This window comes from Stegodyphus dumicola, chromosome 4, assembly GCF_044657685.1.
Source record: "Stegodyphus dumicola isolate Sdum_Otavi_A_Nest chromosome 4, ASM4465768v1".
NCBI lineage: Eukaryota > Metazoa > Arthropoda > Arachnida > Araneae > Eresidae > Stegodyphus > Stegodyphus dumicola.
This window is the reverse complement of record NC_140771.1, coordinates 201,824,021-201,846,615: the sequence shown is the minus strand read 5'-3', so window position 1 is coordinate 201,846,615 and position 22,595 is coordinate 201,824,021. Positions and strand designations below refer to the sequence as shown.

The 22,595-nt window shown below is 33.7% G+C and overlaps 1 protein-coding gene and 1 non-coding gene across 2 annotated transcripts in view; both read left to right on the top strand.

The window, feature by feature from the left end:
* Nucleotides 1–22,595, top strand: part of LOC118182601 (lachesin-like) — an 886,001-nt gene that overhangs the window by 708,458 nt on the left and 154,948 nt on the right. The window lies entirely within an intron of this gene.
* Nucleotides 2,717–2,790, top strand: TRNAI-GAU (transfer RNA isoleucine (anticodon GAU)). The gene has a single exon. It is a non-coding gene; the product is annotated as a tRNA-Ile (tRNA).

Genomic DNA, 22,595 nt, shown 5'->3' with positions numbered 1-22,595 from the left:
TTAAGAAAATTTTTTTGCTTGAAGCTGAAATCTTGTTTTGCAGCTTTGAACATATGACTGGATAAAGTGTAATATCAGTAAAGTGTAAGCGACTATTACTTCTGTAATGTGGTAGAGTATACTCTTGGCATTTATCAATCACAATAAGTTTAGACACTTCGTAAAACGTATATTAAATATTTAAATGAAAGAAAATTAATGGATGAGGTGATCATGAAGTTTTTATAGCATAAATTTTCGCTTTGTGTATCAATGCTGCGCAAATCCCTTGGAAGCAGAAGATTCATCTAAAATTTCAGAAATAATAAAGAGATGTATCTAGATTTTCTAACGTCATGCTTGAAATTCGACGAAACAACAGTCTTGTGTTTGGCTTAGTCTGTGAATTTTAATTGAAGTACTTCATTTAACTACATATTTATATTTAGTATTTTATTATTTTAATATTTTTATTTAAGTACTAATTTGAAAATAAAATTCTTTTTAAATAGTATGTGGTTTTAAGAAACCACTTACTTTAAGTTTTAAGAAAGCATCGAGCCTAAGAGACAGTTCGTATTTTAGCCAACATTATTAGCTTAAATTCGGAGGAATAACGGTAATTAGGGCTTAATGTTTTTTTGCACAGAGGCAACGATGAGGCAACGATTACGTCTTTTAACTGTTTTAAAGTAATTTTAGTGTCTCTTGTGATTTACGATCTTTCCACTGAGTACCACAGTACTTTCAATTTGCTGTCTACGGCGACAACAGAACAGTTACTTGGTATTTGATGATGAAACTACCTTTCGTGCGAGCATCTGTGTTGTGGAGTCACGATTGTTCAACGTGAATTATAGTCGACACACCGAATTCCTAAAGGGTTAGGAGAATGAGAACAACGGGAGTCGAGGGTGGGAGAGCCGCAAGGGAAATGGTCGGTGGTCAGTTTAATCGTCTGATGTCCAGCAAAGGCACCGAAAAGGCAGTTCGCTAGGGTTGTCATAATTGGCTAAGGGGTTACTCTGACTCGCTGGTGTCACGCTACGGGAGGAGAGGAAAGGGAGAACATCAGACAACGGTAAATGAGGATTGCTGGCTGCCTGTCAAAGCTCCGTAAAGCAGTCAGCACTCGCGTGCAGTTAAAGCCAGAATTGCCAATCTGCTGCTTAATTGTTAAATCATGCGGAACGAGGTAGCTTCCAGAACTTGTTTAGTTAAACACATGCCAACTTGTGGGAAAAGAGCTGTACGATCGATTACAAATTTTGATTTGAAATTATGGGAAAATGAAATTTAGCGCTGAATAATGAATACTTTATCACAAAATTATGCGTAAAATGTATTTTAGTATTATTGTATTTTAAATTCGTCTGTTTTGTATACATTAATGATAATACTCGTATTTAACTTAATTTAGAGACTAATGAATTAGTTATAGTTTTTTCTTGTTTTTTGTTTAGTTATTTTGAAATAATTTTAAATAAATTCTTCTGACGACTTTCATACAAAGACTGGCATGCGAAAAATACCGAGCCTTTTAATGTTTAGTCATAATATTTCAATATATTCTGTAATGGAATTACTGTCTTGTAATATTTTATGAGATGGAAGGCGAAAGGGTTCCCATTTGCAGCAGATTAACTGTATTGGAATTTCTGTTTACGTAATCATAATAATTTACATTTACATAATCAAATACAGCGAGTTTTTTTTTTTTTTTTTTTTCTTAGAACATAATGCCACAAAGACATGTTTCTCAAAGCAAATGATCTTTAACACCTTCCCGTAAGATATTTCCTTCCAGTGAATAGATGTTCCCATCTGTTCACTGGAAAGAATTATATTAGGATTAATGGGAAAAAAAAAAAAAAATCTGAAATGTTTCAGATTTTTAAATTACGTCCAAAGGGGCGTTTTTTAACATTTTGTGTGTTACCTTTCTTTATTAAATATCATGTTCATCGCACTTAAACCAAAAGATCCAGTGCAACAGCAATATCGCAAAATAGTTTTAAAACGAGCATATCTTTAGAATTTCCGATACAGAGACTCACGCGCTGGAGATAAAAATGTTTTTTCTGCACAACGTTGCCATTGCTCGCTTTGAAATTCTTGAGTTTGTTAATCAAAAATTCGTCAAAGTTTTAAAAAATAGGAAATCGATCATAAAACAAATTTCAAATTTCAAATTTGGTCTTCCACATGCTCATATTCGTTGGAGGATTACGTTATTCAAAATTCGATGACTCTATGTACCGTTGTTTTATCACAATACGAGAAATATACATACATTTATGCAGATTTTTCATTATTTAATTTCTTCAAATATAATGCAGGACTCTAACATTTTGTGGCAACAGTTTGAAAAGTGAACCGACATTTATGAGTCCGACGCAAAATACCAAAACGAAACTAATCAAAACGAAACTAATGGTCCTTCGGGATTCAAATCCCTTTGGACTAAAAAAAAAAAAAAAAAAAAAAACTATCTACTAGGGCTATCTGCCCGAAGAGTGACTTCATGGAAAACAATTTAAGAGAAACTGGTTTGTGTTTACGTTACATATGAGGAAAAGCACGAAAACGCTCAGGTAATCAGGATTTACCAGTCTTCATCTATCTTAAGCTATTTTACGGTGCGGTCGCTGGTGAATCGCTTCCTAATGAAATGAATATTTTTATGCATTGACTAATTAAATGAATGTATAAGGTATTTCTTCCGCCTTCTTAGCGTGCCTTCGTGGTGTAGTGGTTCTGCACGCTGGCCCGATATTCCAGAGGTCCGTGGTTCGATTCCCGGCGAAGGCGTTGTTAGTTTTTCATCTCTCCGAATTTTTTAAAAATTACCTAATGTCTCTACAAATGAAGTGCAAGTTATTTTCGGTGCAATTGGGATAGACCTTCTACAGTTAATGCGGGTAAAATATATTTTTACAGTTTTAGCGTAAATTATAACAAAATAAAACTATATCTAAAAACGTTTAACACAATCTATAAATGATGCGATTTTTGGTTTACTTAATTATGGCAAAACACGCGAAAGTTATATCTACCTAAGGGGAGGCATGTAATTCGAGCCAGTTTCGTAGAAAACCACGAAAACGCCCTTGCAGCCAGCCCGTTCACCTGCAATCGAATCCAGGTCGAAACTACCAATGTCCAATGACTTTAATCTAGTAAGTGATTTTTTTCCAGTACATTCAAGGATATTATAAAAGTTCTTTCTAACATTCATAACAAATTGTTTAGGTAAGCATTGTTAGGTACAAATTGTTTAGGTAAGTTGACAATCAGGAGAAGCCCCTTAATTGTCAGAAAAAAATGCTTAATTTTTCTCTCTCTAAGAAAAAAGTGCCCAGTACGTCATACAAAAATTTAAACTATGTTTCTGAAGAATGAATTTTTCAGGAATGAGGAGCAGGTGTAGCTATAATTAATCATATATTTACAAATAAACTATATTAACTGCATAAATAGGTGAAATTTCTGTTAAATTACTGCTAACTATTAGAGTACTTTGAAGAGATATATAGCTTAAGAAGCAGATTTTATGTCCTGGCGATATAAAAAGCATCCATCACCATTCAAGGGAAATATGCCTTAGAAATATCCTGAAGAAACATTTGAATGAAGTAAATGCACATTTTCGTGATAAAAAGATAAGCCTTTTTTAAAATTATACCACAAGTACGCATGTCTCCATAGGGCAAAATATTATCCCAGCATTTTTTTTTTTTCCCGCGCTTAACATTTGGGCTCTGTTTCTTTGAACGGTACATTTTAAGATTTTATGTTCTAATGTGTTTATTAGATAGATCATGTAGATATTACATATAATATATAATGATAATGTATAGTATTTGCTCTAGTACGTAGTTTAAATACTTTTTCTTCAATACCATTTGGATGACGGTTTTTCTTTCTATTCCCAGCAGATAATTTTGCTTTTGTTTTTATAAATAAATTATACACACACACATATATATATATATATATGATGGTGTGTGTGTGTGTGTGATGTTTTAATGCAGTCGTAGTGGCTGAGGTTGAAGGTATGGTGACGCAGCTAACAAAACTGAGCTTCAAGTATCGCATTAGTTCCTTTTGTAACAGCTTATGTAATACGGAAAGATCTCAAATTTGGGAGAACAGATGAACTTAGGGGAAGAATACAAAGTTTAGAAAGGTCAGTTTTAAGTTCGCCAATCATGTTTTAACCTAGCAATCGTATTTTTTTATATCTCATATATATGTATGTATACTGCATCAAATTCGTTACTGTTATTAATGATTAGTTTTCTTTTTTATGATTTCATTGCTGATTCTCTGTCTTTCTGCGAAGGAAGACGTCGATCACTACCGAAATACATTTCGAAAGTGCGTCGCAAATGTACCTTTTTCATTTTTAATATACTTCAAAAATAAATTATTTACCTATAGGTTATTATATAAATTATTACCTCTATTTAATTTTATGATTTTTCAAATCTTGTCTTGGATTCTAAGTTTTTTAGAAATCAAGTATCAAATGTCCGTATAATGTTTATAGTGACGACAAAGTATTTTAAATTAGCTGAAAGGATTAGATTTGTTGATATTATTGTTAAAAAATTATGCGTTGTTGATTATTTATGGCGTTTCGGGCAAACTAGAAAACATTTATTTATAAAGAGTTTGGAATATTGACTTTGGAAAGAACTACAGGTAGTAATTCTAAGAAAAAAGTTCTTATCTTTATTTTATTTTATTTATTTTTTTTTCTTGAAATATCATGCTAATGAAAAAGAGGTAATTCCTTCACTTACGTAAAATATTGTCACTCATATTTTGAGGAGCTGTCAAACGGAACGTTCTCCCTGTAATACAGATAATAGCAAAAAGAAGAATATATCTACGCAGTATGTTTATGTGCTTGTGTGCATGTATTGCATAGCGCATTCTCAAAAAGGCTGAGAACTACGAAATCTTGCTCACGGCTTCCCCAGTGAGGTTCGAGAGCTCTTCGGAGCGATTTTTTATAGGTTTTCCCATAACATAACAGTTGAATTAAAAGCTGTCTTCATAATAATAGTTCAAAAACTAATCTTGCAAAAGAAGTTTATTTCGGTTCTCCGATATAATATAAATCGATCATTATATGACAATAGTTTAACTAATAACAATTTTAATAAAAAAATCTATTTTAATGCTACCATTAAGAAATTTTTTTAATAATCTCTTGAAATATTCCAAAGTTTAAAAATTGACCCCTTGTCCTCTTGTAAAAGACAAACGATAACAACATTGATTAGAGTATTTTTTCACTCTTTATATATCAAATTAGGCCGTATTCTCTCTCCCAGTTCGCTGCTGTCAAACGTCTTGCTATCTGCTGCTACAACACTTTTACTAAATCAAAATTAAGTATTATAAAGATATAGAGCTTAAGAATCATGAAGATGGCTTGAAAATACTGCATTTTGAGTTCGAACGAAGATTTCAAGATTTCAGTGCCATTCAAACAGAATGAATATTTTTATAATGTTTTTCAACGTAAATTGTGAAGCAGTGACGTTAGATTTGCAGCTTGAATTAACTGAGTGGCAATCTAACAATCACCTCATGCAGTTGTTTCTAAATATGCCAAAGTTAGAGTTTTACAAATCATTATCGAAAGTATGTTTCTCAAATTCAATATCTCACGCCCAGAAAATAAGTGCTATGTTTGCTTCATCTTATATATGGAAAAAAGTTGAACTTCATTTTATATAATCATCTTATATCTTAATTATATGGGAACAAATGTTTTTAACTATAAACCTTAGAAAGAATTATTTCAGAAGTAGACTGACAGATGCTCATTTAGTGTTGTTCCTTAGAATCAGTATATCTCATTTCGAACCTCAATATAAGGAACCTTAAAAAATGAAATCGCAATTTCATTCATCTCATTAACATATTTAAATTGTAATACTTGTTTGTTGCTTTTTAAATTTTAGAAAAATTTATCTTGGCCTGTCAAACTTTTTTATTTCGATATTTGGCCGGCGATCGAAAATGTTTGCCCATCCCTGCTCTATACCGACTTCGCATGTGGTAGTAATGTAATCTAAAACGTTAAAACCTGAACTATCCAATACAACTGAATCATGTTTCGTTCCGCGTGACCTTTTAAGCAATTAAAAAAATGAACAATAAAAAGAAAATTAAAAATTAAAACATTATTTGCAATATTCACACCCAAAGCTAGAAACGGGACTATTACTTCGAAGTAAAACAGTTTACTATTACCTCGACGTAAAACACTATTACCTCGACGTAGAACAATTTCTCACAAAATATATACATAATTTTTTTAAATAAAATTCACGTTACAAATATAAAATGGAAAGGGCATGAAAATCTAGTTTGACGACACGTTAAATTACATTTAAAATATAGCGACCAATTTAACTGTAGAATTTAAACTTACTTAATATTGTATATGCAACTAATTTGCCCAGTCTAACTGTATGCAAAGCATTGTTGTAGAAAATTATTCTAAACAAATATTAAACACCTTTAAATTCATTTCCAACTATTTAAGAGAGAAAGAGAATGTGAAACTTCACTGTAGTTTAAGAAAAAATAAAAGAATAAAGGAAATATACTAAAACTTCTGTAGGAAACTAAAAACCAGTACCCTGTAAAAATCAAAATGGCTCTGTTCCTCAACGTATGCTGTGAAAGTGTGGTATATAACTGCAATGTTATCATTTTCTGTGAAAGTCAACGAAACGTCGTAATACTCAAACCTGTCAGTGCAGTTCGCATCAAAAATTTTTTAAAGTGGCCTAAAAAGACGTAGGCTAGAAATGTGGCTCACAAAGCGGAAAACTGACGTGATTACGGATGATTCTAGAAAGAGGAAAAATCTCGAGTTATATTGCTAGAAGCGAATTTTCGATTTGCCAAAACTTGAGTCCCGAGACAATGAGAACACTCTTAAGGTGGTAAATTTGAAACTTTATTTTAAGAGCAAAATTTAATTAATTAAATAAATTCTGAAAAAGTTACAGGAAAAGAAGATAACAAGTTTAAAACAGAGAGATTTCGTCTAAACACTGCTCTTGTTGGGAATTTAAAAATAGTTGGCTTTTGGTTTTTAACAGGAAAGACATATATCTACTTGTGTATATAATTTAAATAAAAATAGGAAGTTAAAAATACCTGAAACTGAATTACGGGATGAAAGTTGCAGTTGTGCAGTAGAAATAATTTAAAATTAAGATAAAGTCAAAGCAAATTCAAATATCACATTCAATTTAAATAGGTAATGGCAAAAAACTGAGGAATTGGTAACAACATTTCAAACTTTTACACACACACACAAAAAAAGAAAAAACTGATTCGAATATATTTATTTTAAAAATTTAAGAAACTTGTGGTAAATTTAAGTAAAAGAATTAAAGGAAAAACAAACTGGAGCGATCCCCCCCCGAAAAAAAACACCTAATAAAACAAAGCTGAGCAAAAATGATACTGCAAGCTATACTCTAAGTTAGCGTACTTAATAAATATTCCCTTATTTTAAGTACTGAGCTATTTCTCCATATACTTCTTTGGGAGTGTCTGTCTGTTTCCGATATAAGAATTTCCAGGTACATTTTGGCAATATCAGCTGTAAATGCTATATCATATGTTCTGAAACTTGTGAGCACCAATACTACATCACGCTGCATGGTTAGACCCATAATATAGAATATAGGAATTTTCCATTAGAGGACTTACGCGAGGTATCGAACACCTTACGCGTTTTTTGTCGTAGCGTTATCCAGCTTAAATACAGAATAGTTTGGAAGGTAAGATGCATTTTTAGATAAACCGATCTGCGACTTAACTAGATTCATTTGATTCATCTTTCCATATTCGATCCATCTCTCCATATTCCATAAGTTCCTTATAACCATTTTCCAAGCTAGAATTGTGCTTATTGCTGTCCATGGCAAATAAATATGACACTTCTGTCTTTCTTGAGTCCTCTAGATTTTCAGTAGAGTCTTAAAATGGAAGTTTGAAGACGAATCTGCCATCAGAATTGACCTGGTAATTATCCTTGAAAACGGCTTTCACGATATTATTTCTTTGTCTGTTAACCCAGTAACCTTTTGAAGGCAGTTTATCTAAACCGCTTCAGGGTTTCGTTAATGTTTAGCTCAGTAAGGAAGGTAGGTAATACAATTGCCAGTTGATTAACATGAACTGAATTTTCAGTACCTCCTGAGAGAATCAAGCTGAGATATGTGTTTTAAGCTGTTATTGAGCCTTTAATTTTGCCTCGCAACAAAAGTGAAAAGAAAAAATCATTGCCAATAATAATTTCAATTTGTATTCCTCTCATCAAACTCATCAGCTAACGTAATAGAATCTATAAATGGCACAGCATTGCGTTCACTATTGCTTGAGGGAAAAGGGAACGTTAATGCATTTAACACATAAGCCACAATTACCAATTCCTTCCCAGACGGTTATTAGTTCCTCTCAGGGCTAATTTTTATGCACAAGACACTGAAATAAAACTAGATTCGCTGCCGCTGTCTGAAAGAACAGAACAGTTACGTTGTTTCCCAAACTAATCAAATACGGGAATAATTACTGTTGGAAGCCTTACCACCTTCTGATTATTTCCAACAGAATAACGTGCTATATTAGATCTGAAAACAATAGAATTTGATATTGGAACTGAATGCTCTTTAGTTGGAACCAAAACTGACTCGTATTCTCACAAAACAATGTACACGTTTTTGAAAACAAATATTACACTTAAATTTTGAAAAATAACTACCAGTAGGATTATTGTCATTAAGGCAATTAAAGTACAAATTATGTTGTTTCCTTATATTTCTTCTAAGTATTGAGTCTAATTTTTTTAAAGTTTGCACACTTGTTTAAAGAATGAATACCATTACAGCTTTACACTTATTATTTTTTTTTATTTTATTTTTATTTTTATTTATTTTTTTTATATTGACAAGAGAGAATTAGAAATAAATTAAGAAATACTTTGGTCTTTTCCCAAAGGTTATCTTTCATAATCAAAATTACAAATTTCCAATGAAGCACATCTATGGTTTAAAAATTCTAGGAAACTATCGAACGCAGGAAAGTCATTATTAATTAACTTTTGAGACAGTAAGTAACGAGTGTCGGCGTCAGCCTTTTGTAGCAGTATAAATATTTACCACGTTTGTCTTTCTGAAGTTTTTTGCATGCAAGGAATCTAAACCGCAAATTGTTTCATTAGAAATATCCACCTACCACCGTAAGCCCAAATGGATGGCATGGTTTATGGACGGTTTGTCCAAGAATGTTTCCAATAACAATGTGGCTATTTGTTTATCTTCATATAGCTTATACAAATTTGAGCAAGCTTTTTTATATGTATCTTCTAAAACAGGAATGTATTTAATAAATTTTTTTTCATCATCAGAAAAACTCTAAGATAACAAAATTTTTCAATTTTAGTTAGTAATTTCTTGTTATAAACTGTTGATGCAAACAAATCCTTAAGTGAAAGCTAAACTTGATATTTTTCATTTAACGAATAATATTTATTCGAACAAGGTTTACATCATTTTTTCTGAATAGCTTAAGAACTTTCTTAAAATTCATCAAATGTGTTTTCATAATGTGTTTTAACCGCCTAATATTTTTCTTGAAATCCTTCTGTATCAGAGCTGTCTTTATTTAACAAACAATCATAATTTTTAAACTCAGTCAAAGCATTATCAATTCGCTGAATACTAAATACAATAATTTTTAGACAAATTTTTATGGTATACAGAACACAATCTAGTTAAAAATTCCCTAGCGGGTACGCGAAACATTTTAATACTAAAATAATCCATATTATACAGAAGTAAAACACAATGAAAATCGAAAACTATGAAAAATGTTCAAATTTCTATGTAATCCTATTTGACGTTGCAGTTTCGTCTGCTTTTATTCGGATGACTGAACCTAGGAATAAAATAATCCAGAGAAAGGGACTTTCTTAAACTAATATAACATTTAAGACACAATAACACGCTGAATAAATACTAATTCAGAAGTCAAACAACAAAAATCAGCGTTATATTTACAAAATTTTCACAGGACTAGTTTCGATGGTTTTACCGAACCACCATCCTCAACTGCAAAACCACAAATGATCAAGATAGGAAATAATGATTAGATAAGATAAGAAAGTCTGTACAAGAATAAGCAAGTGGCGCCATCTGTTGGTGAAACCAGAACTAAAACATAATTTCTCTAAAGGCCGAAGGCAAATTTGAATTGGAATTAGGATCGTTAACTAGAACAGAAAGATTTTTATGAATGTGAAATGGCTCTAGAAAATCCAGTTCTCCAATAGAAAATGTTTTTTGAATAATTTTGGCAGCAGAAAAATTGAAAGTGTGATTTTCGGACCAACAGTGTTGAGCAAGAGTAGACTTCAGTGTGTCCTTTTTTCTAACATATGCCTCATGTTCCTTGACGCGAAATTTTAAGGCTCTATTAGTTTGGCCAATGTAAATTAAACCACACTGGCAAGAAATCCTATAAATACCACAGGAATTCATATCCGGAATGGTGTCTTTGAGTATGGAAATCGGAATTTTATTGATGGGAGAATAAACAACCCGAAAGTTAAATTTCTGCAAAATATGTGCAACTTTATAGCTAATTGATGGAAAGAAGGGAATGACAACAGAATTTTTATAATCTCTTAAAACAAGAGTGTGCCTTTTAGTGTGTTGAGATGAGAATTTTTTAACTGCTTGATTAATAATCTTGGGTGAATCATATCCAAAATTCACTGCCCTTGAACAAAAGTCTTGGTCTAGAACGGAGAATGCAGTTAACCGTCATAGAAACACCCTTGCAGTTAAATTCGAAAAACTTCTTTTACAGTCTTCCAGTTCAAGTAGTTCAAAAAATCTTCCCATTGTAAACATCAAGCCAATAGTTAATATTTCTAATGTTAGTCTTTCAGAAGAACAAGAGAGAATTCTAAAATATAATTTTAACTTCTCACAAACCTGTAAACCCTCGATTCCAAAGTTTTTGACTCCTATCGAAAAAGATTTCAAGTTCAGTAAAGTTTCAGATTCACAGAAAGAAATGATTAGACATCTTATCACTCATAATGTGAAATTCAATAATAAACCTTTGAAACCAAATCTAACTGCGAGAGAAAGAGCTACAATGCGCGAAATTTATTCTAACCCGGATATTATAATTTCAAAGGCCGACAAAGGTGGCCAAATTGTTGTCATGGATAAGAACATTTACATCGATGGTGTCACTAAACTCTTAAACAAAGGACCATATTATCCGATCCCTAAAGATCCTTCACTTTCGAACTTGTCAAAAATAAAAAGTGCGATAAAATCTTCGCAAATCATTTCAAGCAACTTAAAACATTCGCTTATCCCATCTGTTGCGAATTGTGCCAGATTATATGTTCTTCCCAAAATTCATAAAAGTGGTATTCCTTTCCGCCCTATTGTATCAAATTTAGGTACTGCCTCGTATCCATTAGCTAAATATTTATTTTCTAGATTTTCCACTCAATTAGACAATAACATTTACACCATAAAAAATTCAATAGAGTTTGTAAAAAAGATTAAAAACATTTCTCCTAGTAATTTACTCATGGTTTCTTTTGATGTAAAATCATTATTTACCAATGTCCCAGTGGAGGGTGCATTAAGATGTCTAGAAACCAAACTTCGCGAATTTCATTTCTCTTGCATCGAAATTGATGAGCTAATTTCTCTTACTCAACTCTGTTTGAAACAAACACATTTTGTTTTCCAAAATAAATATTACAAGCAAACTGAGGGATTAACCATGGGAAGCCCCCTCAGTCCCATCCTGGCTGATTTCTACATGCGTAATTATGAATCAAAATTGTTTGAAACTTTAAACTTCCCGGCATGGTTCCGCTACGTAGACGATACTTTTATCCTGTTTGAAGGTAATAAAGATGATTTAAATAAAGTTCTTTCAACAATGAATTCTATTGATCCTGCTATTCAGTTCACTTTTGAACTTGAGACTTGCAATTCTCTTCCGTTTCTCGACATTCTGGTCACACGTAACACATCCAACTTCAGTACTACGGTTTACCGTAAACCTTCATCGGTTTGCCTTCCACCACACTTTAAATCATGTCATCCGACTAAACAAAAGTTAGCTTCATTTTATTCCTATGTTTTCCGTGCTCTTCAAGTTTGCTACTCCAAACTAGCCCTTGATGAAGAACTAAATTATTTAAAAGCAATAGCTATTGACAGGGGCTTTTCACCCAAGATTATTAATCAAGCAGTTAAAAAATTCTCATCTCAACACACTAAAAGGCACACTCTTGTTTTAAGAGATTATAAAAATTCTGTTGTCATTCCCTTCTTTCCATCAATTAGCTATAAAGTTGCACATATTTTGCAGAAATTTAACTTTCGGGTTGTTTATTCTCCCATCAATAAAATTCCGATTTCCATACTCAAAGACACCATTCCGGATATGAATTCCTGTGGTATTTATAGGATTTCTTGCCAGTGTGGTTTAATTTACATTGGCCAAACTAATAGAGCCTTAAAATTTCGCGTCAAGGAACATGAGGCATATGTTAGAAAAAAGGACACACTGAAGTCTACTCTTGCTCAACACTGTTGGTCCGAAAATCACACTTTCAATTTTTCTGCTGCCAAAATTATTCAAAAAACATCTTCCATTGGAGAACTGGATTTTCTAGAGGCATTTCACATTCATAAAAATCTCTCTGTTCTAGTTAACGATCCTAATTCCAATTCAAATTTGCCTTCGGCCTTTAAAGAAATTATGTTTTAATTCTGGTTCCACCAACAGATGGCATCACCTTCTTATTCTTGTCCAGGCTTTCTTATCTTATCTAATCATTATTTCCTATCTTGATCATTTGCGGTTTTGCAGCTGAGGATGGTGGTTCGGTAAAACCATCGAAACTACTCCTGTAAAAATTTTGTAAATATGACGCTGATTTTTGTTGTTTGACTTCTGAATTAATATAACATTTATTAAACTTAAGAATTGTTTATCGTAACGTAAAATAAATGATACAAACGGAATGATGGTCCTCAGCTTTATGAGATCTACAGAAAAGCCAGTACTGGTCTTTTTGGAATAGTTGCAATATAACGTAAGGGCGTGGTTACTTGTAATAACAGTAAGCAGCTTAACTACGTAGCCTGGAATCAGTTGCAACGAGAAATACATACACGTTCCGAAGTGACACTCCACTGTAAGGCACAAATCCCATGCTGCACTCCGCACACTATCTTAAAACTATTTTTCCTATTCTCGTTTATGCTGTAATGTTTATCATTAAATGAATCTACTATTCTTTTTTACATTTAAAATTTTTTTAATTGTTTAAGTTTTCGTTTAAATACATTACGTGAACGAGATCTCGAATTTTGGCAAATCTTGTGATTGCAATTTTCTTTAGTATCAGATATTTACTCTTTAGTAATTTGAGAACGTTTTTACAAAATATACTGAAAATGACATGTTTGAATATTTAAAGAATTTTCTTCTATGTCAAGGACTTGAATTTACCTCTTTCCATATAGTTCTATTAGTTAAACGCAAAGAGATGTTGTATTTATTTTGAAATCTGTTTAAATCTTCTTTAAAATTTCGGGTCTTATCTCAAAGATGAAAAACACTGAATTGATCTTTCTTCGCTCTCCATTCTGTAATATAATTTAAATTATCATATCCTGTGATAGAAATGACGTCCAAAGCCTTAGATTTGCTAAATGGAGAAAATGATATTTCAGATATTTTTGCAAATAAATCTTCAGCATTTACTTGAAGTGCGTAATGTAAATGCAACTGGCAATAATTTATCATTCAATCTCTCTTTCTTTGCTTTAAAAATCAGGCGTTTTTCCTAGGATTTGGTGAAAGTCCTCGAACGTTTTGTAATCTCGAACGTTTTGTAATAATTAGTATTATTTTTAAACTTATCTCTTCTCAGGTTTGTAACTTCTTTCTACAAATACACTAATAATTCTTCAGTTAGAAAATGGTATCATTTGCAGATTTTAACATTTCCTGTAAACTGTTTATTTCATTTTTTTCTCACTGTGTTCTGTTTCCGTATATTAAGGTGTCAAATTTTTTTCTAATACTGTCTGTTCTTATTCAACTTGATCACTTTTTACAAACATTTCAACTTAATTTTCGGGCAAAGCTCTTTCCTATTATGCATGATGGAGATTTAAAGAGCATGATCAATAGCATAATGAAGATTTAAAGGACATTTAATATCGTTATTTGTTGGTATACAAGATGTTTTCTCTATAAAAATAACGAAGTCGTTACTCAAAGGTGTTAATTGATTGTAACATAAATTAAAAAGTCAATTTATTAATACATTCAGCTCAATATTTTAATACCTAACGTATTTCAAGAAGTTACGCCTGTTTACTTCAGTTGAAATGCCAGGATTATCTGCAAATATTATAGACATTCTACGATGAAGAAATTTTTTTAATAATGAAATTCACCTCTTTACCATTTAAACAATTTTCTGATATTTCTTATTTCAAATTTAAGTTTTATTACAGAATGTCTTTAAACCAAAAATACAGATTTTTGACTTGAATAAATTGAAATATTAGAGATAAAAATATTGCTAGTTCTAACCAAACAATAGAGATAAAGTGTAAATTGGAATTAATTCATAAATAAATGCATTTACAGAGGATTAAAGAAACTGTGCATCAAATAATTAAATATAAACCTGCGTAACTGTAAATTACATATTTTTTATGTGGTAGATTCAAAATTCCTGCTTACAAGTCTATCTTAGCTTTGGTGAAATGGGCAAAAAATATCTTCCATTGCCTGAGTTTCATTTATCGTCTGTACTAAAAAGATTTGTCTATTTTGTTATTGTAGAATGAATAGAAAATTTATGACAAACTACATGTTCAAGTAAATTTTTTATTCTGTACTAGAGTGTTGCTGAAAAGAGAAACAGCAGATGGGATTTTAGGAATTGATCGAAACTAGAATTCATATCATATCAATTATATTACACTACTAGAATTTATTAAATAAACACTTTGACAATCTGTTTTCTGTAATTCTAAGTTTATTAGTAGATTCATGTTTCACAGTTAGGTGCAACATACTTCTGTTAACAAGCTCTGAGCTTAAGCTAAATTTAGTTTTAGTTACGTAGATAAAATACTTAATAGTATAAGACAGAAATGAAAATCATGCAGCTTTAGATAAAATCAAAATGCTGGGAATTGTTGAATAAAATATCGGACTTTCGGCGGCACATTTTTAATATTATAGCACCGTTCTTTAAAGGGCACTAAGAGATTTAATGTTAATGAATTCTGAAAAAAAATAGGAAAAAGCCTTAATCTGAACTCTTCGGAGACTGTCACTAAGCACCCGACAGTCTTAATCACCGTCATTTGTAATACACCCGTCACGAAAAGAGCTCTGAGTAAGGAGGTTGCTGCTTTGGTGCAGACCATCAACAAGCTGCCTTAGTTGCCGTTTAAATAATAAGGGTTGCAATATGAAAGAAATTACTTTCCCATTTGTAATATTCAAGAACATTTATAGTTAGCTCGCCTTTTCAATATCTATATTTTACCCAAAATAATATTAAAAAAAAGATCTTCGCATATTATAAGTAAACTGAAATTTAAATAATTATACAATATACAGAACACAGCCACTAAGTTAAATTATTAATTGACAATCATATAAATTGAAAGCTATTACAACTTACAATATGATAATAAAATAGTCACCATTAATTTATTATTTTCAATGACAACAGAAATCTATTAACCCTTTGAGAAATATCAGCTTGTAGTCGGCTTGCAAGTCATATTTTTAAACATATAAAGCTCTGAACGACTGACTCTTGTCGGTAGGTAAAACAGGAAGGTTGTTTATTTTATGCATGTAAAAAAAAAATCAATTAATCATATCCATGCCCCTTCTTTTGTTCTTAAATTTCATACATCTATTTTAAAGGCTTGATGCGAGGGAATGAAATGAAGCAAAAGCTATGTAGAAAATTAAAAAAGATAACTTGCTTAACGAAATAAAACACAGATAACGAATTAGTGCAGAACAAAGAATGCATTAAATACTTTAATAGTTTTTTTTCTAAGCTAGACGATGAAAACAAACTTTTAACCTAAATATTCTTTAAATAGCAAATGCTCTCTGGAAAACAATGGATTTTCCACTCCTAATAAGTATATCGGTTAATTAGGTTTGATTCAAAACGAATCTAAGCATTTGTTCATAATGCTGATAAATTTATTATATTGCTAGGAGGCAGATTCATTATATTGCTGGGTTTAATGCGGATTCAGTGTTTACTGTGTGTTATCTAGAGTTAACCGGGTGGTATGCGTCAATTAGAATTGTTACTATGAACGTGTCAACAGAAATTACCCTTTAACCGGAAGATAATTTGTCATCCAGAAATGCTGTTGTATGCTAGTTTATAATTATCTATGGTTTCTGGAAACATAAATTAATGATACAATAATGATCCGTTCAAATTTATCTTTTATCGTGGTTGCCATTTTAATCTATCTTTCGATTCGGATATGCATTAGTTTCTGAACATGCAAAATTTCAACAGAAGAAGAGAAATTTGTTTCAGTATTTTAAAAGCTTAATTTTTTTCATTACCTAAGTATTTATTAATTGCATTATAATTATGATATCTGTTAATCTCGCATATGTTTAAACATTCAATTATTACATAAAAACGTGCGTGGCTAGAAGCATGATTAACTAGCCCTCTCATATGATATATTAGACCCCAGGGAACCCCCTGGAGCTAAATAACAACATGTTTATAGATAAATAATAGTAATATAAATTTTAATATTCATGAAAATTTATTTAATTTTTTTACGCCTTCCCCGGAAATCGAACCACGGACCTCTGGAATACCGGCCCAGCGTGCAGAACCACTACACCACGAAGGCACGCTAGGAAAGCGGTAGAAATACCTTATATACTCCCCTTTTTAAAGAGCGACTGGGGTTTTTAGGGGACCCAATCGCCAAATCCTGGGTGTGGAAAATCCTCATCCAACACACTTTTAGTTCGGGCGCCACTGTAGAGTCATTAGGATTTGGGGAAGCAAGAGAGATTGAAAAATTAGCAACCCCTTCGCCGGGAATCGAGCCACGGACCTCTGGAATACCGGCCCAGCATGCAGAACCACTACACCACGAAGGCACGTTAGGAAAACGAGAAAACTACCTTGTAGAGACATTAGGTTATTTTGGAAGCAGGAAAGATGAAAAAGCAACCGCTTTCGCCGGGAATCGAAACACGGAAATCTGGAATACCGGCCCAGTGTGCTGACCACTACACCACGAAGGCACGCTAGGAAGGCGGGAGAAATACCTTATATACATCCCCTTCTAAAGGGCGACTGTGGTTTTAGGGGACCCAATCGCCAAATCGTGGGTGTGGAGAGTCATCATCCACAGCCCTTTTAGTTCGGGCGCCACTGTATAGACATTAGGTTAATTAGCAACCGTCTTCGCCGGGAATCGAACCACGGAACTCTGGAATACCGGCCCAGTGTGCAGAACCACTACCCCACGAAGGTACGCCAAGATGGTGGGACCAATACTTTATAACCTTCTAAGTTGAATAATAAAATGACCAGTGCAAATTCTTTTCTTAGAGAGTTTAGGACTATACTCAAAAGTTACTCGACTTGTTTCTTCTTGTTGCCAACGAATTTGCCATTTTTCTAATATATATATATATTTTTTTTTTCATTTTGGACAGTCGCAATTTAATGTAAATGGAACTTTTGCGTAGAATTATTACTGTTTTATGGGCTGCTTCTTTCAGGTGTTTCCTATATGTTTTCCGATTTAACGTAAGTCTATGTTTTTTCCTTGGATTCGGAGATTAACAATTCCTTTTAAGCCGTGGTTTTAGCGGATTTTATGAAACTTAGTAAAGCATTATTTCACAATCTCATTCTTCAGAATGACAGATTAACCATAAAATGTTTCTTTAAAGTACAGTGGTTTCAACTTAGAAAATTAATATCTAAATAGATATTCAAGTTTTGTTAAAAGTTGCCAGTTATTATACCCAAGAAAAGAAGAAGCAAATTTATTTTCTTGTCTGAAACAGTTCTTCAAAATTTCGATCCCTTTATTCCCTGACCAAGTATACAGAACGTTAAATTAAATGTAACAAACATCATGTAAACACAACACTCAATATTTATCAGCATTTTAAATATCAACACGTACAATGAAAGAGTCAAAATTATATTTATCGTCAGTGAGTAACAGAGCTGTAATAAGTTTGGCAGAAATTAGAAAATATTAATTTAATTTATCTAAATTTCATTAATGTGAGAAATCTTTATCTCTCTCCTATTTTAAAGAGATGCTCTTAATTAGTGCATATACACTGGTGTGCAAAAATTAAGGACGAAGTCGAAAAATTAGCATATCAGCAACGAAGAGGCAGAGCGGACAGGAAGACCAATCAGGAGATTAAGTAAGGTAATGTACGGTAGCACATGCGCAGATATGCAGGTAGACGTAATGGGGGAGTGTCAGAGTAGTATAAAGCATGTTGTCGGTGTAAGATCAGTATTTCTGGCAAAGAAATTGCACGCCGTGTAGCAGTTAAAATCACACCGAGTTGCTGCCTCAATGAGGAAATGGCGAATAATCTGTTAGACTACATCTGGATGCTTTTACCCGAGGTCGAATCATTGGGAAGTTGGAGGAAGGCCGCAGTGTGACAAGTGTGGCTGCAGAGTTCGGAATTGCTCACAACATCGTTTCACGACTTTGGAGACAATCTCAAACTACAGGAACAGCTATCCGGGGGTTTAGTAGTGGTCGTCCACGAGGAACCACATCCGCAGATGACCGGTATATTGCCTTACAAGCCAGAAGAAACAGGCGGCAGACAGCGGGAGAAATCGCTAGACACACGACACAGGCGACTGGACGACCGATATCGCGTTTTACCGTGGCCAGAAGACTGCACGGTGGTGTCTGTTTGCACGAAGCCCTGTACGGTGTGTACCTGTACGGTTCTCTGTGGTGCCGGGAACACCGGAATTGGAGAGACAATGAATGGGGACGAGTACTCTTTACAGATGAGAGCAGATTCAGTCTGAGTAGCGATTCTCATCGCATTCTCATCTGGAGAGAGCGGGGAAGCCGCAATCATTCCTCGAACATCATTGAAAAGGACAGGTATGGAGGTGGCGGTGTTCTCGTTTGGGGAGGCATCATGCTTGGTAGTCGTACAGACCTTCACATCTTTGACGCAGGTTCAGTCAATGGGACCTGTTATTGTAACGAGATTCTTCTTCCATATGTGCGTCTTTTTAGAGGCGCTATGGGTCCGCAGTTTCTTTTCATGGACGACAATGCACCATGTCATCGCACAGTAGCTGCCGAACAGCTCTTAGAGAGTGAGGATATTGAACGTATGGATTGGCCGGCACGATCTCCGGATCTTAATCCCATCGATCATGTATGGGATTTTCTAGGCAGACGCTTGGCAGCTCGTACCTTACCACCAGTAACGATTCCGGAGCTTCGATTGGCGCTGCAAGACGAATGGGCAGCAATGCCTCAACAATTCATTGACACCCTCATTCTCAGCATGGGCAGACGCTGTGAAACCTGCCTAGCAGTCAGAGGAGATCATATCCCCTATTAAAGACCGGATGTTTCTTGCTGGACACCCATCACAGGGATGTTTCGGCCTTCAGTCATTGCGCTCCATGCTACGTTTTCAATAAAGCTTCTTTTTATCCCTCTGATTTCTCTTTTAGTAAGTGTTGCTTACATTACTCATGTCCTTACGTATTGGGGATCTTACGGTCTTAAATGTGTTGATTTGGAAAGCTTTTGTACAAAGTTATATTGAAAAAACCATCTCATCCTTAATTTTTGCACACCAGTGTAATTATGTTGTCTCAATTTTAACCCTCGAGGGCGCGCGCTGGGTCCAAAGGACCCACCTGACTAAAGAAACCTTTCTGAAAACGTATCTATTCTTCCCAAGGGCTTGTGAGTCAGTGTAGTCTCCTCGAAGGCCATCCTCTTTATGTTGCCGAAGTTTTTTGCCGGAAATTTGATTCGAAGTTTCGTTTTAATCGGATCGGTCTTTCAGACACAGCGCGCCTATTCGCATTGCTGTAGCGTAGTTCATTTGTGGTAGAACGGAAAACTGCAAACCTGCCGCGTAATTTATCTTATAAGGAAGAAATGATATGTATTATTAGATGTATCAACTGTTGAAGACTCCATTGAAGAAACTGATAATGAAAGTTATAATGAATTTTCTTAACAGTTCTCATGATACTGACTCAGAAATCGAGATTCATTCTAAAAACGAAAATTAAAATAACATTTTTTGCTTTATTGGAAAAGACAAAAAACCTAATGGTAAAAAAAAGCCTGAAGTTGATGTTAGAACACCTACTTATAATATTACTAAATTGTCCGGAAACATAGGTAAGGCAAAATATGAGTAGACTCCAAATGTATCGTGGGAACATTTACTAAGTAAACAAATGTTGCCGAAAGTCATCAGTTAAAAAAGTATTTATATTGCATCTATTTCTGACAGCTTTGAAAGATAGAGAAATGCTCTTCACACAACTCTAATTAGAATTCGTGCTTTATTTTTGTGACATAAGTCATCTCATGTAACTGTGCGGGATCTGTGGGCAACAGACGGAACCGGCTTGGAAATTTGTCGACAAAACTATGTCCTACAAACTTTTTCTTTTTTGTCAAGATGTTTACATTTTGATGACATAGGAACTCGCGCCGTCAAGAAATAATCAGATAAACTTTCACTTATAAGAGATTTTTTTAAGATTTTGTAGATAACTGCCATAAATATTACACTGTTGGTGAATTCATAACAATTGATGACAAATTTGAAGCTGTCCGAGGAAGATGTTCTTTCAGGCAGTATATTCCTGATAAACCTGAATAATAATTTCTGAATAACCTGAATAATAATCAAATGAATTCCTAATAAATTCTATATTAATATAATACGTTTTTCTATTCTATAAAAAATATTTTATTTCATAAAAATATTATGGAACTTAAAATTGAAATTTTAATTTTTATAGTTTGAATATTTTTTAAGTTTGAGCATCAAATGTTGTCATAAATGTAGTACTTTTACCTGAAGAGTAACAGTTTTTTCTTCAAAAAGCACGACCCGGGTCTTTTGGACCCAGGGTGCGCGCTCCTGTAACTCAAAAGAGAGCGCGCGCTCCCGTGTTAAATGATCATTTTTAACATTTATACTATCTTAATATCCTTTTGTATGTCAAGCTCTGTGCTTAAACGCGCTAATCCCACTAATAACGAGCTAGCTATATCTAATGGTATGATGAATGATGTTAACCCGTCTAATGAGTTTCTAAACATCACTATTTCGGACTCTGAAGTTCCTCAACAGCTCCTTCACCTGTAGATTTTGCGAAAGCAACAAAGATTTATGATCTGTAGAAACAGCGTACTGATATACAGGATGATTCTGAACAAAAGGGTAAAACTTTACTGGGTGATAGAATTCCGCTAAACGAGCAATATTCGTCATAGAATGTGTGGTCGGAACGCAAAAGGTTAGAAGTTAAAATGTAGTTTTCACTGAAACATTTAAAGAATTAACACAAGAATGAGAGGGGATACTTCAGAATACATTTTATTAATAGAAATATAATTGATTCAAATCACATGTTCAAAGAAATAGCTCAAAAGACCTTCCGCCAGCTGTAATGCAGGCTTCCCACTCGCAGACATGGAAGGAAGCACATTTGCGAAGACAGCAGACAATTCACGTTTATCGCCATCAACAAACAATCATCATCAACGTTTATCGCCATCAACAACCTGATGACTTGATCCATATTCGTTTCAACGGGGCATTCATAGAATAGGCTTTTCATATGGCCCCACAGGAAAAGTCCAAACACGTGAGATCCGATGATCTTGGTGGCCAGACTATGCGACCACTTTGACCAATTCATCAACCTTGAAATTTCGTGGTTCGTATAAGCATCGTCTGAGCAATCTACGGTAGAAAAAGCCATTGGGTGCGAGTACCGACCCTTTTTATACCATATACAATGCCACCTAGCAGCTCAAGTTAGTTTCAAGCACCTAACACCTTTGTTCACCTAGCAGATCAAGTTTGCGTTCCGCCCAAACTTTATATGACGCATATTGCTTGTATGGCTGCGGACTATCACCCGGTAAACTTTTGCTCCCTTGTTCAGTTTCACCGTGTATAGTTCTAGATCCAGTGTAGTCGCTGCTTCGATATTGAGAATGACGAGAAGTATTCATCAGCCCCGTCTGAAACGCCCACGCAGCATTGTGACAGAATAGACACTCTTCTCTTTTCATTGCCTTCCAGTCAGGAAGAAATAATTTGCTAAATTTCCGGAAATTCATAATAAAGCAAATTTTTCTGTCATCCAATTTTTTAAGTCAAAATTCTTCTGAATCAATCCCAGATGAAAGTAGCAATTCTAAAAC